At 44.5% G+C, this 22,166-nt stretch overlaps 1 protein-coding gene across 1 annotated transcript in view; it reads right to left on the bottom strand.

The window, feature by feature from the left end:
* KAT5 (lysine acetyltransferase 5) overlaps window positions 1-22,166 on the bottom strand; it is a 267,178-nt gene that overhangs the window by 150,483 nt on the left and 94,529 nt on the right.

Consider the following 22,166-nt stretch of genomic DNA (forward strand, 5'->3'; position numbering starts at 1 on the left):
GAGAGAGATGCCAGAACATTGGAGGCAGAAAGGGAAGAAGATGGATGCCAGACCAATGGGGTGAAGGGAGAGATGGAAGGGGGAGGCATAAAGTTTCTGGAAGGGGAATAGAAGGAGAGAAGATGTCATATAGAAGGGGTAGAGAGAGGGTAGACAGTAGATGAAAGGAAGAGAGTGACAAGAAGATGAGGAAAGCAGAAACCAGAGAAGACAAGGTAGAAAAAAAAAATTCTTTTTTTTTTTTTTTGCTTTAGGGGAGATGCATCACTATTTCTGTAGTGTTGCATTGTATGAGGAGTCCAGCTTCTTGATGCTTTAGTTTAACCTTTGTCTATGTATTTTTATTCTATCTCCCCTTTTACAAAACTGTAGAGCGTTTTTTAGCGTTGGCATCTGAGCTGTTACCACCATGGCTAAAACCACACTATAGTTTTGTAAAAGGGGGAGGGGTTAGTTTGTGATTGCATACTAGGCGAAGGTATTTTCTGTGTTCTGTGTGTTCGAAAAGACATGGTTTATTGTTAGGATCAACTGTGTAGGATTGATCTGTACTAATCTGGCTTGTTTAGTTTTACAATGGGTTTATTGATGTACTGTTCACTGCAGTATGTAATATGCTGCCTTTTCCTAAGTACACTTGTGTGATGTGTGGATTGTTACTAAAAATCATGTTTTTTCATACAGATGGTGGGGTGTCAAAAAATGATGGGCCCCGGGTGTCACATATGTTAGGTACGCCACTAGTAGAGGGTTTCTTGGGCATCAAAAGCGTCGAAATGACATCTGAATAACTGTGTCTTATCAAGGCTGAGTGCTCAAGAGCCATGCCTTAAGACCAAAGCGCTGTAGGTTCTCCATGGGCACCATATCCTGATTAAGAAGGTTGCAATGAAGAGGGAGTTTGAGCACCCTGTCCCGCTGAAGACAAACGAGATCCGCATACTTGCGACGAGGCCAGTCCGGAGCAACTAGGTTGAGATATGTCGCTATCCTGGGGATAATCTGACCAACCAGAGCCCACAGAGGGAACACATAAAGGAGCTCGTGAGCTGGCCAGGGCTGAACCAAGGCATCCAGCCCTAAGCTTCTGCACTCTGTACTTCGACTGAAGAAGCAACTAACCTTTGAGTTCCCTGCTGAAGCTATCAAGTCCATCTGGGGATGACCCCAGCACTGTATAATCGGATGGAACCCTTTCCGCGAGAGGGACCATTCTCCCGGGTCCAGGACCTGTCGACCGAGGAAGTCTGCCTATACTTTGTCGACTCCAGCCACGTGCACTGCCAAGAGAGACAGAAGATGTAATTACGCCCAGCAAAACAGCACGTGAGTTTCTTGGCTCAAAGGAGCACTTCTTGTGCCCCTTTGACGATTTACATATGCCACCACCGTGGTGTTGTCTGAGAACACTCGCAAGGCTTTTCCTTCCCGAGTAGGCTGGAGAGCAAGTAATGCCAGTCAAACCGCCCAAAGCTCCAGACGACTGATCGGCCAACGCCTCTAATGAGGAGACCACAGCCCCTGAATGGAGCTGTCCCTGCAGTGAGCATCCCAATCCGACAGGCTGGCATTAATCATAACAGTTATCCATTCTTAATTTTATTTATTTATAACTTCTTAGTTTTACAATCAAGCATAATATAACTTGAACAAAGATCAAATAATTCACATTAGAAACAAATCATAATAAGGAAATAATAATATTTAATTATTTAGTCCACAATATTAAAAGAGAAAATCAACAGGTAATTAACCCTTAATTACCTAAAGCCGGTAAAGCAAGTTACACATCATTTGTTACAGGTACTCCTCTTTCCTTTGATTCAATAAATTCTATCAGCTGTTTAGGTTCAAAAAAAAGGAAATTCTTAGTTTGATTAGTAACAAAACATTTTACCGGAAACTTTAGCAAAAATATTCCTCCCAAAGCCAGGATTCTTGGCCTCAAAGCCAAGAATTCCTTTCTCCGTCTTTGGGACTTTTGAGACATATCTGGAAATATACGAATTTTAGAACCTAAAAACTGATCATTTAAATGACGGAAATACAGTCGTAATATATATTCCCTATCACTTTCCAAAGCTAAGGTAACTAACAGGGTTCTCCTTTCTGTTACAACCTTCAACGAGCTCTCCCAAAAAGTTGTTAAATCCATATCCACCCCTTTATCTCCTTGATTCTCATTAGTAGTAGAAACTTCTACAGGATTTTTAATCAGAAGGTAATTTACTCTAACAATAGGAGGTAAATTTTCTGGTGGAAAACATAATACTTTTTTAAGGTATTTCCTAACCATCTCTATAGGAGAAATCAGAGGAGATTTAGGAAAATTTAAAAGTCTCGGGTTATTTTTTCTCAATTCATTTTCAAAACTCTCCATTTTCCTAGAAATATAAGATCTTTCTTTTACCAGTTCAAACTCTATCTGCTTCATTTCAGAGAGTTTTGTCTCCTGCTTCTCTACTTTTTCTTTTATTTGAGTGATAGTCAATCCCTGTTGTTCCACTTTGGAAAAGATAGTCCCATAATCAATCGATAATGTAGAAAAAGATAACTTTAGTTTAGCATCCATAACTGATATGGCTTGCCATAGTGCCTCCAAGACTATCTTTGCGGGCTTTTCCAACACCCCAAATTGTAAGGTAGACCCTCCCGAAGCACCTCTCACCTCCTCACTGGTGCCGGGTCGTTGTTGAACTTCTCCCTGCTCTTGTTCTCCTGACGAGACAAGTGCTTGGCTTCCTCCTAAGCCGGAATCAGAGGATTCTACTCTGGAACTCATCTGCCCCAGCTCTCCTTCCACCAGTGTGCTTCCAGGTTGGGGTGGTATTGTCCGCTGCTCCAGGCTCAATGACGCCCTTCCTGTTTGCATGGGTTCACCCGAAAGAGTCAGGCTCTCCCCCGAGTTACGCAATGCTGAGTCATCCAAGTGAGAAAAAGCCTCCGCAATCGTTGTCTGGACCAAACGCTGCTGGGCTACCACCGCTGGAGGGTTATAACAGAGGGCTCCCTTTCTCTTCCCCATGTCTCCCGACTGGGGAAGACTATCAGGCAGCGTCGACCAGAGAAGATACGGAGCTCCCCTCTCAGGCGTCCGCTTCCAACGCCATCTGGATTTTCTCAGTTATCCATTCTGAGATTCGAAGAAGCTTGTCCTGGTGGAGAGCCTCCACCTGAAACCACCAGCGCAGAAGGGAGTGGCATCTGAAGGGAATGACGCTGCGGAGACCACCGAGAGAGGAGGGACTCCTGTAGAGGGCACATGTGCGCTCTGGTCCAAGGGACTGCTTCCAAGGAGGCTGCCATGAACCTCAGCACCTACAGATAATGCCATGCCTTGGAACCTGGAAGGTCCAGGAGATCACTGATCTACTGCTGAAGTTTCTGTCTGCGTGGCTCAGCAACAAACACACAACTCTGCCGGGTGTCAAAGAGAAGGCCCAGATACTCCAAGGTCTGTGACAGCATCAATTGGCTCTTCATGAAGTTGACAATCCAACTCAAGCCCTGTAGCAGAGATACCACCATCTCCACCGTATGTTTTTACACACCTGTCGAGAGAGAGCCCAGATCAACCAGTCGTTCAAGTAAGGATAGACCTGGATACCTTGCCTGCAGAAAAAAAGCTACAACTATCATCACCTTGATGAAAGTGCGGGGAGCTGTCGCAAGCCCAAATGGAAGAGCTGCAAACTGGAAATGCTGTTCAAGAACAAGGAAACACAGAAACCTGTGATGCTCTGGAAAGATTGGAATATGGAGGTAAGTCTCCGTAAGATCCAAGGATGATAAAAACTCCCCAGGAGAGACAGCAGCAATGACAGTGCAAATGGTTTCCATTTGGAATGAGGAATCCACAGGAAGTGATTGACAGACTTGAGATCCAGAATGCGTTCAATTGCTCAGATAGCGTGGACCTGTGACTCCTTCTCTGACCAACCTGCTGGTGAGTCCAGAAACAAATCCCAAGGCAGGCAAAAGAAGTCTATCTTGTGCCCCTCCCGAATGATGTCCAGCACCCATTGATCAGAGAATACGCAAATCCACTCCTGGTAAAACTGAGAAAGTCGGCCCCTAATATGAGGAAGCCCCATCTGACTTCTGGCATCATTGGAGCTCTTTAGGAGCAGTAGCTGCCCGGGATCCAGATGCCTGAATTGGAATTGCTGTAACGAGGACGGTATCCCTGGAAATATCGCAGGGAGGAAGAGCCCGAGGATCACCGACAATATCTGGGGGAAGGATGAAAATTATTACAGTCCCCTCCCAAAGTCCGGTGAGACTTGTTCATAGGGAGAGACTTAAGGTGGCAATTAGCAACACTGGCCATGAGGTCATCCACTTTCCCAAAAAGAAGCTGAACCTTGAAAGGAAGTCTGCTCAAATGACCTTGGAGGCAGTGTCTCCAGCCCAATGACGCATCCAAAGAGACCAGCGTGCAGACACCGCTTAAGCTGAGACCTTGCTAAGAACTTGAATGAGATCATAAACGGTGTCTGCCACATAATCCATCACCAACTGGGGACAGGCATCTACTTTTGCAGAGGGCACAGTGCGCAATCTCATGAGGCAGGCACACGTCACAAGACACTGCCAACTCCTAGATACCTGAAGCCACCATTAAAAAAATATTTTTCAATATAATGTCCACTCTGCAATCCTCGGAGTCCTTAAGCACTACTCCCCCATTGCTAGGGAGAGCTGTGCACCAGGTAACTTGCGCTACAGCAGAATCCATCTTAGGTTGCTCAAAAAAACTGCTGAAAATCAGGAACCAGTGGATAAAGCTTAGCCTTGCTTTAGAGAGCCAGAATGAACTTTCTGGGGTATCCCATGTTCCGTAACCAGTCCAAGAAGCTGTGGGTAGGATGGAAAAAAGGAGAACAGCATATTAGAGCAGTCCATGACTGAACACTATGATGTGGAAAATGGAGATTCCAATTTGAGTGCTTTCAGAACATCAACAATAAAATAGTGGACAGAGCTATACTTAAAGAGTCTGTGGACGGAGGCGTCCTCACCCAAATCTGGACTCTCAGTGCGACCGTGTTGACTTGTCCCAGTAAGGATATCAGCCAGATCCAAAATAGAAGCAGTGTCAACAGACAGAAAAGGCATAATATCCATATGGCAACTAATGCAATTGAGCTCTGCCATAGCTGGATGAGAGTGCTCCTGAACAGAGATCTCTGCCACTGGTGCAACTGGCGTAGAAGAAAACAACGTGCCCGCCGGCTGCGTCAAATGAGTTGGGTCCGAAACTTTCCAGAGTAGCTGAAGTCTGGTGAAAATTCATACCTCATGTCCATTGCAGGGTACTGCTGAGGTGCCTGCACCGCGCGAAAGAGCCCCCAGACTTGGAATTCAGGCATTTGGTCCCAGACTCCAGAACGGCCTCTGGGCGAGATTTTATTTTCATAATCACTGACCTAGGCCAGTTCCCCAGCCCTGGAGGACCCAGAGAAGGCATAAATCCCCACCCCAGCGCAATGTGGCACGTGATACATGGTTGCTAATCCAGCATCAATCCAGCACAATCAATGCATACATTTGACAGATTAGGGGCTGAGGAGTCCATCCCAAATGATTTTTAATCAAATTGAGGAGTTTTGAGGCAGAAATAAAAGATCAATAAAAATCCAAGATTGCTGCTGTCATTTGTAAAATGGCAAAAGTAAAGAAAATCCAAAAATAAAAAAATAGCGATTTGAGATTGAGGGAGGTTGAAGACCCATACTCTACCCTTAGAAACTTTGAAAAAGGGTTTTATCGCATTCCACAGACCACACCTGTAACTGCCATAGGAAATAATGGAGATGTACTTACGGTCTTGTGCAGTGCCTGCCTGTCAGCTCAGTTTAAACTGCAGCTGAATGGAAGAAAGGATCTTCTGTCTCAGAAACTGCTCCAAATGACCAAACTTGAAGATCTTTGGACTGCCAGTCGGATGGACTCTGACTGAAACCTCCACCCCCATGAAACCACTCCACGCGACTGGGGATGAGAAATGCAGCCTGCACCCTGAAAGCTGGAGGGAGTTTTACTCAGGACACATACAACCTGCGCTTAAACCCCTGACATGGTCACAGGGCAAGCAAACTCCCAGGGGAATGGACCCCGAGTCTGAGAAGGGTAGCACGCAGCAGTTTCTCTGTGAAGCAGTAGTTCAGCTCTGCAGGACTGCACCCTTTCTTCCGACAGAGGACCACCATAAAAGCACTCAAGCTACCAAAAAAGATTAACTTAAAAGGGAAAAAGAAGCAGAGCACAAGACTTCTGAATGGATTGCTTGCAGAAATTGAAACTGCAGGAGGTTCTAACTCTCCCTCTAAAGTCAGAGGAGCATGTGCTCTGTGAATCTGGACGATGTACTAAGCCAAATCGACAAGTTAAAAAGTGATAAATCACCTGGATTGGATGATATACATCCCAGGGTACTAAAGGAACTCAAACATGAAATTGCTGACCTGCTGTTAGTGATCTGTAACCTGTTGCTAAAATCATCTGTAGTATCTATCTGTAACCTATCCTTAAAAACCGGAGAAATCCCGGAGGATTGGAAAATAGCAAATGTCACGCCCATCTTCAAGAAGGGCGCAAGGGGAGACCCAGGAAACTACAGGCTGGTGAGCCTGACCTCAATCCCGGGTAAGATGATGGAGGCACTGATTAAAGACAGCATCTGTGAACACATCGAAAAAAATGGGCAGCTAAAACCGAGTCAACATGGCTTCTGTAAGGGTAGGTCATGCCTCACAAACTTATTGTACTTCTTTGAGGGGGTGAACAGCCAGGTGGATAAAGGGGAATCTATAGACATCATTTACCTTGACTTCCAAAAAGCCTTCGACAAGGTACCACATGAGAGACTGCTTAAAAAAATATGGAACCACGGGGTACAAGGGGAGGTACACTGATGGATCAAAAACAGGCTGGCAAACATGAAACAGAGGGTTGGCGTGAAGGGCCACTACTCAGACTGGAAAGGGGTCACGAGCGGAGTTCCGCAGGGGTCGGTGCTGGGACCGCTCCTGTTCAATATCTACATAAATGACCTAGAAGCGGGAACCAAGTGTGAAGTCATTAAATTTGCAGATGACACCAAACTATACAGCAGGGCTCAAACCAGGGAAGACTGCGAAGATCTCCAAAAGGATCTAACGCAGCTGGAAAAGTGGGCCGAAAAATGGCAAATGAGCTTCAACATAGGAAAATGCAAGGTCATGCACATGGGGAAAAAGAACCCGATGTTCACATACAAAATGGGGGGAACCCCACTAGGGGTCAGTAACCTGGAGAGAGACCTGGGGGTGATGGTAGACGCAACACTGAAGGTATCGGCTCAATGCGCCACGGCCTCAAGGAAAGCAAACAGAATGTTGGGTATCATTAAGAAGGGTATTACGACCAGGACGAAGGAAGTCATCATGCCGCTGTATCGTGCAATGGTGCGGCCGCATCTGGAGTACTGTGTCCAGTACTGGTCGCCATACCTCAAGAAAGACATGGCGGTACTTGAGGGAGTACAAAGAAGAGCAACTAAACTGATAAAGGGAATGGAAAATCTCCCATATACCGACAGATTGAAGAAGTTGGGACTTTTCTCCCTGGAAAAGCGGAGACTTAGAGGAGACATGATAGAAACTTTCAAGATCCTGAAGGGCATAGAAAAAGTAGACAGGGACAGATTTTTCAAACTATGGGGCACCACAAGTACAAGGGGGCACTCGGAGAAATTGAAAGGGGACAGGTTTAGAACAAACGCTAGGAAGTTCTTCTTCACTCAGAGGGTGGTGGATACATGGAACGCACTTCCAGAGGCTGTTGTAGACAAGAAAACATTAAGTGGCTTCAAAGAAGGCTTGGATAGATTCCTAAAAGAAAAAGGGATAGATAGGTATGGACCATTAATCAGGCAATGGGCCTGATGGGCCGCCGCGGGAGCGGACCGCTGGGCAGGATGGACCTATGGTCTGTCTCAGCGGAGGCAACCTCTTATGTTCTTATGTTCTTATCTGAAGATTGGAGGGTGGCCATTGTTACGCCGATTTTTAAAAAGGATTCCAGGGGAGATCTGGGAAAATTACAGACCGGTAAACCTGACTTCTGTACCGGGCAAAATGGTAGAAACAATTATAAAAAATAAGATTGTGGAACATGTAGACAAGCATCATTTAATGAGACAGAGTCAGCATGGGTTCAGCCAAGGGAGATCTTGCCTCACCAATTTGCTTGACTTCTTTGAAGGTGTGAATACACATGTGGATAAAGGTGAGCTAGTTGATATAGTGTATCTAGATTTTCAGAAAGCTTTTGATAAAGTTCCTCATGAGAGCTTCCTGAGAAAATTAGAGAGTAATGGGATAGGAGGCAAAGTTCAGTTGTAGATTAGGAATTGGTTATCAGATAGAAAACAGAGGGCTGGAACTTTAGATAATTTATTGTTTTATTGTCCATTCATTAAGGCTTTTTGGCAGTCTATTTGGGATCAAATAAATTGCTTGTTAGAAAATCATGTAGCGTTGTCATATAACACAATTATATTTGGCATGTCCATGAGAGCTAAAAGTCAAATATCTGCTAATAATAACAAGCTTTTGATGATATTGACAGGAGTTGCCATCCAACAAATAACATATAATTGGAAGGATTGTAAAAGTCTGAATTATTGTTTCTGGTGGAATTCAGTTTGTCATGTATATAAAATGGAAAGAGCGTTGGCAGTGCAAAAAGGTTATTATAATAAATGTAAGGATGTGTGGGGACCATTATTAAATTATTATAATGAATAATTTACACTTTTCCCAATTTTTATACACATGTGGATTTGGGATGGGGGGATTCTTGATTTTCCATTAAGAATATATATATGAATGACATACAATATTATTTTCTTGAGATATAATATAGTTGTATTTGAATTTGGAAGGGGGGTGGGGGTTAAATCATCTTGTTGTATGATATTGTAGATTTTCAAGTGGTATTGTAATATATTTGTTCGATATTTATTGTACACTTGTTGTAAGACATAAAATGAATAAAGAAATTTAAAAAAAACCATAAAAAACAGAGGGTAGGATTAAATGGTCATTTTTCTCAATGGAGGAGAGAAAACAGTGGAGTGCCACAGGGGTTTGTACTGGGATCAGTTCTATTTATTTATAAATAATCTGGAAATTGGAACAATGAGTGAGGTGACACTAAACTGTTCAAAGTTGTTAAGTCGAATGCGGATTGTGAAAAATTGAAGGCGGACCTTAGGAAACTGGTAGACTGAGCATCCAAGTGGCAGATGAAATTTAATGTAGACAAATTAAAGGGATGCACATTGTGAAGAATAACCTGAATCACAGTTACCATATGCTGGGGTCCACCTTGGAGGTTAGTGCCCAAGAAAAGGATCCGAGTGTCATTGTAGACAATATGATGAAACCTTCCACCTAATGTGCGGCAGCGGCCAAAAAAGCAAACAAGATGCTAGGAATTATTTTAAAACGGATGGTTAACAAGACTAAGAATATTATAATGCCTCTGTATCGCTCCATGGTGTGACCTCACCTGGAGTATTGCGTTCAATTCTGGTCTCCTTATCTAAAGAAAGATATAGCGCGATATCTACAGGAAATACTGGGAGTATCGGAGTAACATAGTAACATAGTAGATGACGGCAGATAAAGACCCAAATGGTCCATCCAGTCTGCCCAACCTGATTCAATTTAAATTTTTTTATTTTTATTTTTTTTCTTCTTAGCTATTTCTGGGCGAGAATCCAAAGCTTTACCCGGTACTATGCTTGGGTTCCAACTGCCGAAATCTCTGTTAAGACTTACTCCAGCCTATCTACACCCTCCCAGCCATTGAAGCCCTCCCCTGCCCATCCTCCACCAAACGGCCATACACAGACACAGACCGTACAAGTCTGCCCAGTAACTGGCCTAGTTCAATATTTAATATGATTCTGATTCTAAATCTTCTGTGTTCATCCCACGCTTCTTTGAACTCAGTCACAGTTTTACTCTCCACCACCTCTCTCGGGAGCGCATTCCAGGCATCCACCACCCTCTCCGTAAAGTAGAATTTCCTAACATTGCCCCTGAATCTACCACCCCTCAACCTCAAATTATGTCCTCTGGTTTTACCATTTTCCTTTCTCTGGAAAAGATTTTGTTCTACGTTAATACCCTTTAAGTATTTGAACGTCTGAATCATATCTCCCCTGTCTCTCCTTTCCTCTAGGGTATACATATTCAGGGCTTCCAGTCTCTCCTCATACGTCTTCTGGCGCAAGCCTCCTATCATTTTTGTTGCCCTCCTCTGGACCGCCTCAAGTCTTCTTACGTCTTTCGCCAGATACGGTCTCCAAAACTGAACACAATACTCCAAGTGGGGCCTCACCAATGACCTGTACAGGGGCATCAACACCTTCTTCCTTCTACAGACTACGCCTCTCTTTATACAGCCCAGAATCCTTCTGGCAGCAGCCACTGCCTTGTCACACTGTTTTTTCGCCTTTAGATCTTCGGACACTATCACCCCAAGGTCCCTCTCCCCGTCCGTGCATATCAGCTTTTCTCCTCCCAGCATATACGGTTCCTTCCTATTATTAATCCCCAAATGCATTACTCTGCATTTCTTTGCATTGAATTTTAGTTGCCAGGCATTAGACCATTCCTCTAACTTTTGCAGATCCTTTTTCATATTTTCCACTCCCTCTTCGGTGTCTACTCTGTTACAAATCTTGGTATCATCTGCAAAAAGGCACACTTTTCCTTCTAACCCTTCAGCAATGTCACTTACATACATATTGAACAGGATTGGCCCCAGCACCGAACCCTGAGGGACTCCACTAGTCACCTTTCCTTCCTTCGAGCGACTTCCATTAACCACCACCCTCTGGCGTCTGTCCGACAGCCAGTTTCTGACCCAGTTCACCACTTTGGGTCCTAACTTCAGCCCTTCAAGTTTGTTCAACAGCCTCCTATGAGGAACTGTATCAAAGGCTTTGCTGAAATCCAAGTAAATTACATCTAGCATATGTCCTCGATCCAGCTCTCTGGTCACCCAATCAAAAAATTCAATCAGGTTCGTTTGGCACGATTTACCTTTTGTAAAGCCATGTTGCCTCGGATCCTGTAACCCATTAGATTCAAGGAAATACACTATCCTTTCTTTCAGCAACACTTCCATTATTTTTCCAACAACTGAAGTGAGGCTCACCGGCCTGTAGTTTCCTGCTTCATCCCTGTGACCACTTTTATGAATAGGGACCACATCCGCTCTCCTCCAATCCCCAGGAATCACTCCCTTCTCCAGAGATTTGCTTACCTCCATTCTCTCAGGTTTATTACTTGCCTACAAAAAATCAAGTTCAACGTCAAGTGATGTATCAACCTTACTTGAGACATCAGATAAAGAAATGGCAATTCCAGCGACATTAATCTTAACGGTAGCTCTTCAGCCAGACAAAGCATGGATTTTGAGACTATTCTTCAAAAATAGACAAAAATAATTTCTTGGACTTAAAATTCAGATGTTTCCCGATCTCTCATGTGAGACGCAGAAGCGCCAACGTGAATTTTTTCTTTTGAAGCCAGGTGTTTTAGCTTTAGGGGCTACATTCTATTTAAGGCACCTTGCAAGTGTATAGTGCATCACCATGAAATTAAGTATGTTTTGTCTGAACCTTTCAGTTAACTAACTTCTTGGCATTATCCCGTTTGGAGAAGAACATCATTAGTTCTTCAGATTAATTTAGGCATTAGCCCTCAGCTTTATATCCTTGACTATTTACTTAATTTTCTCGCATTTTATTAATCTTGGATCCTTTTGTAGGACTTGAGTAAAGTTAAACATATGTCTTTTTTCTTTTTTGTCTGTTGTAATGTCAATCTTGATGGAATTTGTTCTTATGTTTAACGTCTTTCTGTACAAGTTATTATGCTTGATACAAGTTTGAAAATGATATAAATAAATTTAAAAAAAAAGAAAGATATATCGGCACTAGAAAAGGTTCAAAGAAGAGCGACCATGATAAAGAGGATGGAACTTCTCTCGTATGAGGAAAGGTTAGGGCTCCGAGAAAAGAGAAGATTAAAGGGAGATATGATTGAAGTCTACAAAATCCTGAGTGGAGTAGAATGGCACAAGTGGATCGATTTTTCACTCCATTAAAAATTACAAGAACTAGCGGGACACTCGAAGTTACAGGGAAATACTTTTAAAACCAATAGGAGGAAATATTTTTCACTCAAAGAATAGTTAAGCTCTGGAACGCTTTGCTAGAGGTTGTGGTAAGAGCGGATAGCATAGCTGGTTTTAAGAAAGGTTTGTACAATTTCCTAGAGGAAAAGTCCAGTCTGTTATTGAAAAAGACATGGAGAAGCCTCTGCTTGCCCTGGATCGGTAGCATGGAATATTGCTACTCCTTGGGTAGTGACCTGGATTGGCCACTATGAGAACATGCTATTGGGCTTGATGGACCATTGGTCTGACCCAGTAAGGCTATTCTTATGTTCTTATGATTTCTGCAACTCCCAGATTGCGGGATGGGATTGAACATCTAGTGCACTGAATCCAGAAGGGACGTAACAGAATAGATCTTCAAATGCCTCATGTGTCTAGAGGATGTGCTGACTCATTCTCTCTCTCATCTCCAGATGTCTGGGGTTAGTTAATGTCTCTATCAGGCAAATAATACCAACAAAACAACAAGCCAAACAGTTGGGCACCAGCTGAGCTTAATGAAATATCACAGGATCAGGCAAACAGACATGTGTCCACACAATTTCTCTTTCTTCATATTACGAGCTGTATCTGGGTAAGGTGACCATACGTCTCATTTTGAACGGGACCGTCCCGTTTTCAGACCTCCTGTCTCATTGTCCCCGCACACAGCTTCGGGACACCGAAATGTCCCGTTTTCAGGGACAGTGTCCCAAAACTGTGCTCGAGGACAACGAGACAGGTGATCACTTCCTGTCCCTACCTGCCGCGCACAAAAAAAAGCCAAAACCTCCCTCCTTCCTTTCCCCCGGTCCGCTGCTATCTTACCGCCCTGCTGCTGCTCCTAAAGTCGACAGGAAGTCTTCTTTCTGACATCAATTTTGACGTCGGAGAGGATGTTCTGAGCCAGTCAATCGCTGGCTTCGGGGGTGGGGGTGGGACAATGTGTGGAAGGCAGTGAGAGGGACATGGAAAGGAGGCACTGGAGGGCACTAAAGACTTGGGAAGGCGGCACTGGGGGCACTAAAGACATGGGAAGGAGGCACTGGGGGCACTAAGGAAATAGGAAGGAGGCACTGGGGGCACTAAAGACATGGAAGGGGGCACTAAAGACATGAGAAGGAGGCCCTGGGGGCACTAAGGAAATAGGAACGAGGCACTGGGGGCACTAAAAACATGGGAAGGAGGCACTGGGGGCACTAAAAACATGGGAAGGAGGCTCTCGGGGGCACTAAAGACATGAAAAGGGGGCACTAAGGACATAGGAAGGGGCACTAAGGACATGAGAAGGAGGCACTGGGGGCACTAAAGATATAGGAAGAGGGCACGGGGGGGCACTAAAGACATAGGAAGGGGCACTAAGGACATGGGAAGGAGGCACTGGGGGCACTAAGGACATAGGAAGGGGCACTAAGGACATGGGAAGGAGGCACTGGGGGCACTAAGGACATAGGAAGGAGGCACTGGGGGGCACTAAAGACAAGGAAGGGCGCACTAAAGACATAGGAAGCGGCACTAAGGACATGGGAAGGAGGCACTGTGGGCACTAAGGACATAGGAAGGAGGCACTGGGGGCACTAAGGACATAGAAGGAAGGAGGGAGGGAATAGAAAGGGACAATTGTTGGGCCTGAGTGCAGAAAGAAAGAAAGGATACACAGACAGAAGGAAACGCAACCAGAGACTCATAAAATCACCAGACAGCAAAGGTAGGAAAAATGATTTTATTTTCAATTTAGTGATCAAAACGTGTCAGTTTTGAGAATTTATATCTGCTGTCTATATTTTGCACTATATATGTCTATTTTTCTATAGTTACTGAGGTGACATTGCATATTTTAAAGTCATTTGCCTTGGTATCTTTGAAAACCCTCCCAAATATAAATGATAATTAACATTTTCTCTGCGTATAGTGCTTTGTAGTTTTTTTAAATTTTATGGTTACCATTATGAATTAATAAGATGTGTACATGAAAAATGAATGGAAGAAATTAGGGCGGGGCTAGGGCACGGTTGGGGTGGGGCTAGGGCGGGATTGGGGGCAGGACTGACAATTAATAGATGTCCCCTTTTGATGAAAAAAATAAATGGTCATGTTATATCTGGGTAATTCTTCGATTATGGCAACTAGGTTCTTACCTCAAAAATCATCTTTCTAATAGAAGGGTACAGTAGGCTTGACAAGTGGGTTTCTTCCCTTCACCGAGGATTGCAGCATCATCTACATTTTTCAACTCCACCTCCTTGTGTCACTGGGCAGTGCCTCGGTTCCTCAGTTTGTACCAAAGCAATGGATAACCTCTAAGGAAAAAACACAAGAAAGGCACGAGGAACTCCCCATCAATTCATATTTTTTCTGCTCTACAACAAGAACCAATAATTAAACCAATGGAAACATAGCATAAACAAGGTTGAACCAAACAAGCCAGCTACTTGAGTGCAACCAGCACTAGCATTTATGTAGCTCCTACAGCATCTCTCAAAGGTTTCACTATAGAGCTAAGGGATAAATCTTCTTACCTGATTAACATAAGTACTTTTATCTTCATTTTCTCTTGGTTTAGACAAGCATCTGGAGACACCCATATGTGTCTGAGGTAGAAAGTAGGCTAAAAACATTTGACAGGGTGGGCCATTAGGCCTACTGTACCCTTCTACTAGAAAGATTATTATCCAGATAAGAACCTAAACTTCCCTTCTAGTGCAAAGGGTACAGTAGACTTGACAAGTGAGACGTACCTAAGCAGTTTCTTGTGTCTTCAATGGGGCAGATGAGCCTGCTGCGAGCACTGAGGACCCAAAGATAGTGTCCATTTGTGCCAGCATGTCCACTCTGTAAGACTTTGTAAAAGTATAGAAGGTGGATCATGTAGCTGATCTACAAATCTCCTCAGACAGAACTGTCTGAGATTCTGCTCATGATGAGGCCACGCCTCTGGTAGAATGTGCTTTCAAGGAAATTTGCAGCTGTTTACCACATTCAATGTACGCTGACGAAATAGCCATGCAAATCCATCTAGAAATGGACACCTTTGGGCTTGTTTTCCCCGTCTGCTAAGGTTGGTTAACACAACAGGATGCGCGAAAGACAAAATTCATTTGTTATCTCAAGATAACGGAGAACACTCCTCACGTTCAGCAACGCTAATATTTTGTCTTTCTTCATACCTGTGGCATGAAACACCGGAAGCCGGACTTCCTGATGTACATGGAAGGCTGAGATTACTTTTAGTAGAAAGGAACATAAGATTTGCCGCTGCTGAGTCAGACCAGTGGTCTTTCGTGCCCAGCTCTCCACTCACTAGGCAGTCCTTAGGACAAAGACCAGTGCCCTATTTGAGTCTAGCCTTACTTACGTATGTTCTGTTCCAGTAGGAACTTATCCAATCTTGTCTTTAATCTCTGCAGGGTGCTTTCCCCTATAACAGCCTCCGGAAGAGCATTCCAGGTTTTTACCACTCTCTGAATGAAGAAGAACTTCCTTACATTTGTACGGAATCTTTTCCCTTCTAACTTTAGCGAGTGCCCTCTCGTTCTCTACTAAGTCAATTCCCTTCAATATCTTGAATGTTTCGATCATGTCCCCTTCTCAGTCTTCTCTTTTCAAGGGAGAAGAGGCCCAGTTTCTCTAGCCTCTCGTTGTATGGCAACTCCCCCAGTCTCTTAACCATTTTTGTCGCTCTTCTCTGGACCCTCTCCAGTAGTACAATGTCCTTTTTCATGTACGGCAACCAGTGTTGGACGCAGTATTCCAGGTGGGGGCGTACCATGGCCTGGTATAACGGCATAATAACCTTTTCAGATCTGTTCGTGATCCCCTTCTAAATCATTCCTAGCATTCTGTTTGCCCTTTTTGCTGCCGCCGCACATTGCACAGCACTCCCAAGTCTCTTTCCTGGGGGCTCTCTTCGAATATAGCACCGGACATCCTGTATTCATGCATATGATTTTTGTTACCGACATGCATCACCTTGCACTTATCCACGTTGAACCTCATTTGCCATTTCGCAGCACATTCCTCAACTCTGAATAACTTTTTATTGTCCACAAATTTAATCACCTCACTCGTCATGCCAATTTCTAGGTCATTTATAAATATATTGAAGAGCACAGGCCCGAGTACCAAACCCTGCGGCACTCCACTCGTGATGCTTTTCCAGTCCAAGTATTGTCCATTCACCCCCACTCTGTTTCCTATCCGCCAACCAATTTTTAATACACGTGAGTATATCACCCTCGATTCCATGGCTCGCAATTTTTCGAAGGAGACGTTCATGCAGAACCTTGTCAAATGCCTTCTGAAAATCTAGATAGACAATGTCGACTGGGTCACCCTTGTCTATCTGCCCATTTACTCCTTCGAAGAAGTGCAGTAAGTTTGTCAAGCAAGATCTTCCTTTGCTGAAGCTGTGCTGGCTGGTCCTCATCAGTTTGTGTCCGTCAGTTTGCGTTCCTTTATCAGTGCCTCTACCATCTTTTCCAGTACCGAAGTCAGATTCACCCATCTGTAGTTTCCCAGATCTCCCTTCGAACCTTTCTTGAAGATCAGCGTAACATTCACCACTTTCCAGTATTCTGGAATCTTTCCCAATTTGATCGACAGATTTGCTATTAATTGGAGCAGTTTAGCTATAACCCCTTTCAGTTCCTTGATTACCCTCGGGTCGATGCCATCCGGTTCCAGGGATTTATCATTTTTAAGCCTATCAATCTGTCTGCATATCTCCTCTAGACTGACCATCGTCCCTGTTTGTTTCTCGTCTTCATTTCCTGTGTAATGCCTGTCGGCTTCCGGTATATTGGATATATCCTCTTCGGTAAATACAGATGCAAAAAAACACGTTCAGTTTGTCGACGATGGCTTTGTCCTCCTTTAGTACTCCCTTTATTCCCTGGTCATCTAATGGCCCCAACGCTTCCTTCAAAGGTCGTACATACATGCCCACCTCCTTAAATCTGAGGAAAGGCTCCCTACACGAGAGATCCTGGAGCTCCTAAACCCTTCTCACCAAGACGATAGTTACAAGGAAAACAGTCTAGACTAGACATGGGCAAACTACAGCCCGCAGGCCAGATCGCTTCTTCCTCTCCCCAGGTCCCTTGCATTTCGGTCGCTTGGATATTGATCTTTACATAGAAAGCTACTCCTCCACCTTTTTGACCATCTCTATCCTTCATATAAAGATTATATCCAGATAAGTTTGCATCCCATCCATGTGATTCACTGAACCATGTCTCTGTGATAACGACAATATCTAGATCTGCCTCTAACATCGGGGCTTGCAGATCATGAACTTTGCTTAGACTGCGAGCATTTGTGGTCATCGCTTTCCAGCGGTAATCTCCTTTTTCGTATAGATTTTTGTTTGGTTTCACTTTCCGTTGAAATGCTAAGAAATTAGTTGCTGATATTGTTTATGTTGCAATCTTTACTACTATCACAAAGTAGCTTTAGGAGAACAGGCGGAGCAGTTGAATGCTCCCATATCTTTGGAAGAAATCCGACTAGGGATTAAAAAGTTGAAGCTCGCCAAGGCACCAGGCCCCGATGGGTTTGGCCCAGAATACTATAAACTCTTGCCTGATCTTCTTGCTCAACCCTTGGGGAACTATTTCAATTTCTTAGCCACCACTGCTTCGGGCCCCCGCTGTAATTTAGCCCATATTACCTTGCTACCAAAACCGGGGAAGGATCCTGCTCAGGTTGGATATCATCTGAATCCAATTTCGCTGCTGAATCAAGATGTCAAGCTTTTAGCAGCTATACTGGCAGCCCGGCTGAATGTGTTCTTACCCAGGCTCATAGGGGATGATCAGGTAGGGTTCATCCCTCAGCGTTAAGCTTCTATGAACCTCCTTAAAGCATTGACGGCGCTACATGAGCATAGGGGAGGGGGTGGCACTTCTGCGCTAGCCGGCCTTGACATGGAAAAGGCCTTTGATAGTATCTCCTGGCAGTATCTTTTTTGGGTCTTGCAGGAGTATGGCTTCGTGGGGCCTTTCCTTCATTGGATTCAGGGTCTTTATACAGAGCCACGGGCACATCTTATCATCAATGGTGGTTTATTGACTCCTTTCCAGATCTGCCAGGGGACGTGTCAGGGTTGCCCCCTCTCGCCCCTGCTGTTCGTCTTGGCTATTGAACCTTTAGCCATTAAAATTTGTTCCAGCCATGAGCTTCGTGGCATCCAAATAGGGAGCACGGAGTGCCGTATTACCTTATTTGCAGATGATATCCTGCTATTCTTGGACCAGGACCTCTGTCATCTGCCGGTGGCGTTGCGCTTGGTGACTGAGTTTGGTTCCATCTCCGGTCTTAAAGTGAATTGCGCAAAATCTGAATTGCTACCTTTGTCGTGGCTGGGGTGGGAGCCCTGGCATGATACCTTGCCAATCCCCCAAGTACGTAACCAATGCGTTATCTTGGCATCTATCTGCATATGGATCCTCGAGTTATGTACCACAGTAACGTGGTGGCTGCTATAGATAAAATTGGAGCTCTTTGTGCCGCATGGAGAGATCTCCCATTGTCCCTGCTGGGGAGGGCGGCATTGGTTAAGATGATATTTCTGCCTAAAATATTATATCCTATACAAACGGTGCCTTTTGGGGTGCTATGGCGGGACATACGCAGGTTGTGTTCTCTTTTTACCACTTTTCTTTGGCGTCACTGTTCTACGTGCATTGCGTACGCGAAGTTGACCCTTTCTAAGAGGGAGGGGGGTTCGGGCCTCCCCGATGTTTGTGCCTATAACATGGCGGCCCTTATGCGTTTTATTCCTTTTCCTCCTTCCTCATTGACTTTAACGCCTAGCTCTCCTTCTTTCTTGAACCCTCATCTCCCTCCCTTATCCTCAGCGACTTCAACATCCATGCCGATTACCCTTCTGACTCCTATATGTTCAGGTTTCTTACTCTAACATCCTCATAAGATCTCCAGCTGTGTTCCACTACCCCTATTCATCAGAAAGGCCACTGCCTTGACCTTGTCCTCTCCTCTAACTGCTCTATCACCGAATTCTGCACCTCAAATCTTACCATCTCCGACCATCAACTGCTAACCTTCACAACTCATCGCCCTCCCCTCCAAACCCAACCAATCACTACCCATACATTTAAAAACCTTCAGGCTATTGATCCTGACACGCTTTCTACTACCGTCTCGTCCATCCTTTCTACTACTATGTCAACAAACAAGTCTACCAATGAAGCTGTCCTCTCCTATAACTCCATTCTCTCATCTTCTATCGATACTAGAGAATGACACGGGGATAAATTTTTACCCGAACCTGCGGAAATTCATTTTCTCATATCATCCCGGTGAGTTCTTTTCTTGTCCCTGCCACATTCCTGAAAGCTCCGTCCTCATCTGCACAAGCTTCAAACACTTTAAAATCATAAGTGTTCAAGGCTTGTGCAGTTAAGGCAGAGCTTATAGGCAGGGGCAGGGACAGCAACAAAACTCATGGGGATGGGATGGGGAAATTGAGTTCCAATGGGAACAAATTTGTCCCTGTGTCATTCTCTACTCAATACCCTTGCCCCTCTCATTTCACGTCCTGTAAGACGTGCCAAACCCCAGCCCTGGTTAACCACCAAAATCTGTTACCTGCACTCCTGTACCTGAGCTGCTGAACATCTTTGGCTTAAATCCCGCATGCCGACCTCATTCATTTCAAATTCATGCTGACGTCCTTCCAGTCTACCCTCTCATTTGCCAAACAAGAATACTACAACCATTTAACTCTCTTAGTGCCAACCCTTGCCCTCTCTTTGCCACACTCAACTCTATACTCAAAGTGCCCCCACCTCCTATCCCCTCTTCACTTTCCCCCCAGATGATAGCAGAGTTCTTCCACGACAAGATTCACAAGTTCCACCTTGAATTCTCAACTATGTCACCTCACCCACCATCCCTTCCAACTGTCAACTCTGTCAACCTCTCATCAACAACCCCTACAACCCTTTCTTCTTTTTCTGAAAACACAGAAGAGGAAACTGCTCACCTTCTCTCCTCCTCCAAACCCACCACCTGTTCCTCTAATCCGATTCCAGCCCGCCTACTCAGATCCATTGCTCCCACTATAATCGCTCCTGTCACATTCTCAACCTTTCGCTCTCCACTGCTACAGTTCCTGATGTCTTCAAACATGCCAGTAGTTAAACAGCTCTCACTAGACCTCACATCCCCCTCCAACTACTGCCCCATCTCCCTCCTCTCCGTCCTATCCAAACTTAACGAGCTGGCTGTTCACCACCGTTGTCTGGACTTTCTTCTAATATTCTTGACCCACTTCAATCAGGCTTTTGCCTTCTCCATTCTACAGAAATTGCCTTTGCTAAAATCTCTAACGATCTGTTGCTGACCAAATCCAATGGACTCTATTCATAAGAACATAAGAATTACTGATGCTGGGTCAGACCAGTGGTCCATCGTGCCCAGCAGTCCGCTCACACGGCGGCCCCCAGGTCAAAGACCAGTGCTCTAAATGAGTCCAGCCTCACCTGTGTACATTCCAGTTTAGCAGGAACTTGTCCAACTTTGTCTTGAATTCCTGGAGGGTGTTTTCCCCTATAACATTCTTCTCGAGCTGTCTGGTACCTTTGACACTGTTGATCACCACCTCCTTCTAGACATGCTGTCCTCACTGGGATTCCAGGGTTCTGTTTTCTCCTGGTTTTCTTCCTATCTCTCTCATCGTACTTTCAATGTATGTTACGGTGGATCCTCCTCCACTGCCATCCAACTGTCTATTGGCATATCCCCAAGGCTCCATCCATATATACCCGCTCTCTTGGTATACTAATCTCCTCTCGTGGCTTTCAATATCACCTCTATGCTGATGACTCCCAGATCTACCTCTCCACACCACATATCTCTACAGGAATTCAGGCCCAAATCTCAGCCTGCCTGTTCGACATTACCGCCATCTCAAACTGAATGGCTAAAACTGAACTCCTTATCTTTCTACCTAAACTCACCTCCCCCCTCTCATCGTTCTCTATTTGTGTGGATAACACTATCCTCCTCCCTGTCTTGTCAGCTCACAACCTTAGGGTGATCTTTGACTCCTCTCTCTCCTTCTCTGCTCAGATCCAACAAACCACCAAAACCTGTCACTTCCTCCTCTATAATATTACCAAAATCCATCCTCTCCTCTCGGAACACACTACCAAAACCCTTATCCATGCTCAGACTACTGTAACGTACTTCTCCCAGGCCTCCCATGCACCCATCTCTCACCTCTTCAATCCATTCAAAATGCTGATGCATGACTCATATTCCATTATAGCCACCATTCTCACATTACCTCTCTCCTCAAGTCAATTCATTGGCTCCCCATCCATTTCCGAATACAGTTCAAACTCCTCTAACTGACTTACAAGTGCATTCACTCTGAAGCCCCCCCAATATCTCTCTTCACTTATCTCACCCTATGCTCCTCCCCCTGAATTCCGTTCATCGGGCAAGCCCCTCTTATCTGTACTCTTCTCTTCCACTGCCAACTCCAGACTCCTTCCCTTATTTCTTGCCGCACCATATGCCTGGAATAGGCTGCCTGAATCAATATGTCATGCTCCATCCCTAGCAATATTCAAATCCAAGCTAAAAGCCCACTTTTTTAAACTGCTTTCAAATCTTAACTCCCACTCACTGCTGTCAGATATTTATACCCACTGTATCATTTCCTCTACCATAATCTCCCCAACCCTGAGATGTCCTATCTGTCAAATTAGATTGTTAACTCTTCTGAGCAGGGACTGTCTATTGTATGTTAAATGTACAGCACTGCATACGCCTTTCAGCACTATAGAAATGATAAATAGTAGTAGTAGTAGATAGAGACTTTTAAGTAAAGTCAGGAAATTCAAGATAGCCACCGCAGCAGTGTTTTGGCACCAGAAAACAGTGCAGAACAGTTATGTATAAATTCTAAAAATTAA

Source organism: Geotrypetes seraphini, chromosome 8, assembly GCF_902459505.1.
Source record: "Geotrypetes seraphini chromosome 8, aGeoSer1.1, whole genome shotgun sequence".
Classification (NCBI taxonomy): Eukaryota; Metazoa; Chordata; class Amphibia; order Gymnophiona; family Dermophiidae; genus Geotrypetes; species Geotrypetes seraphini.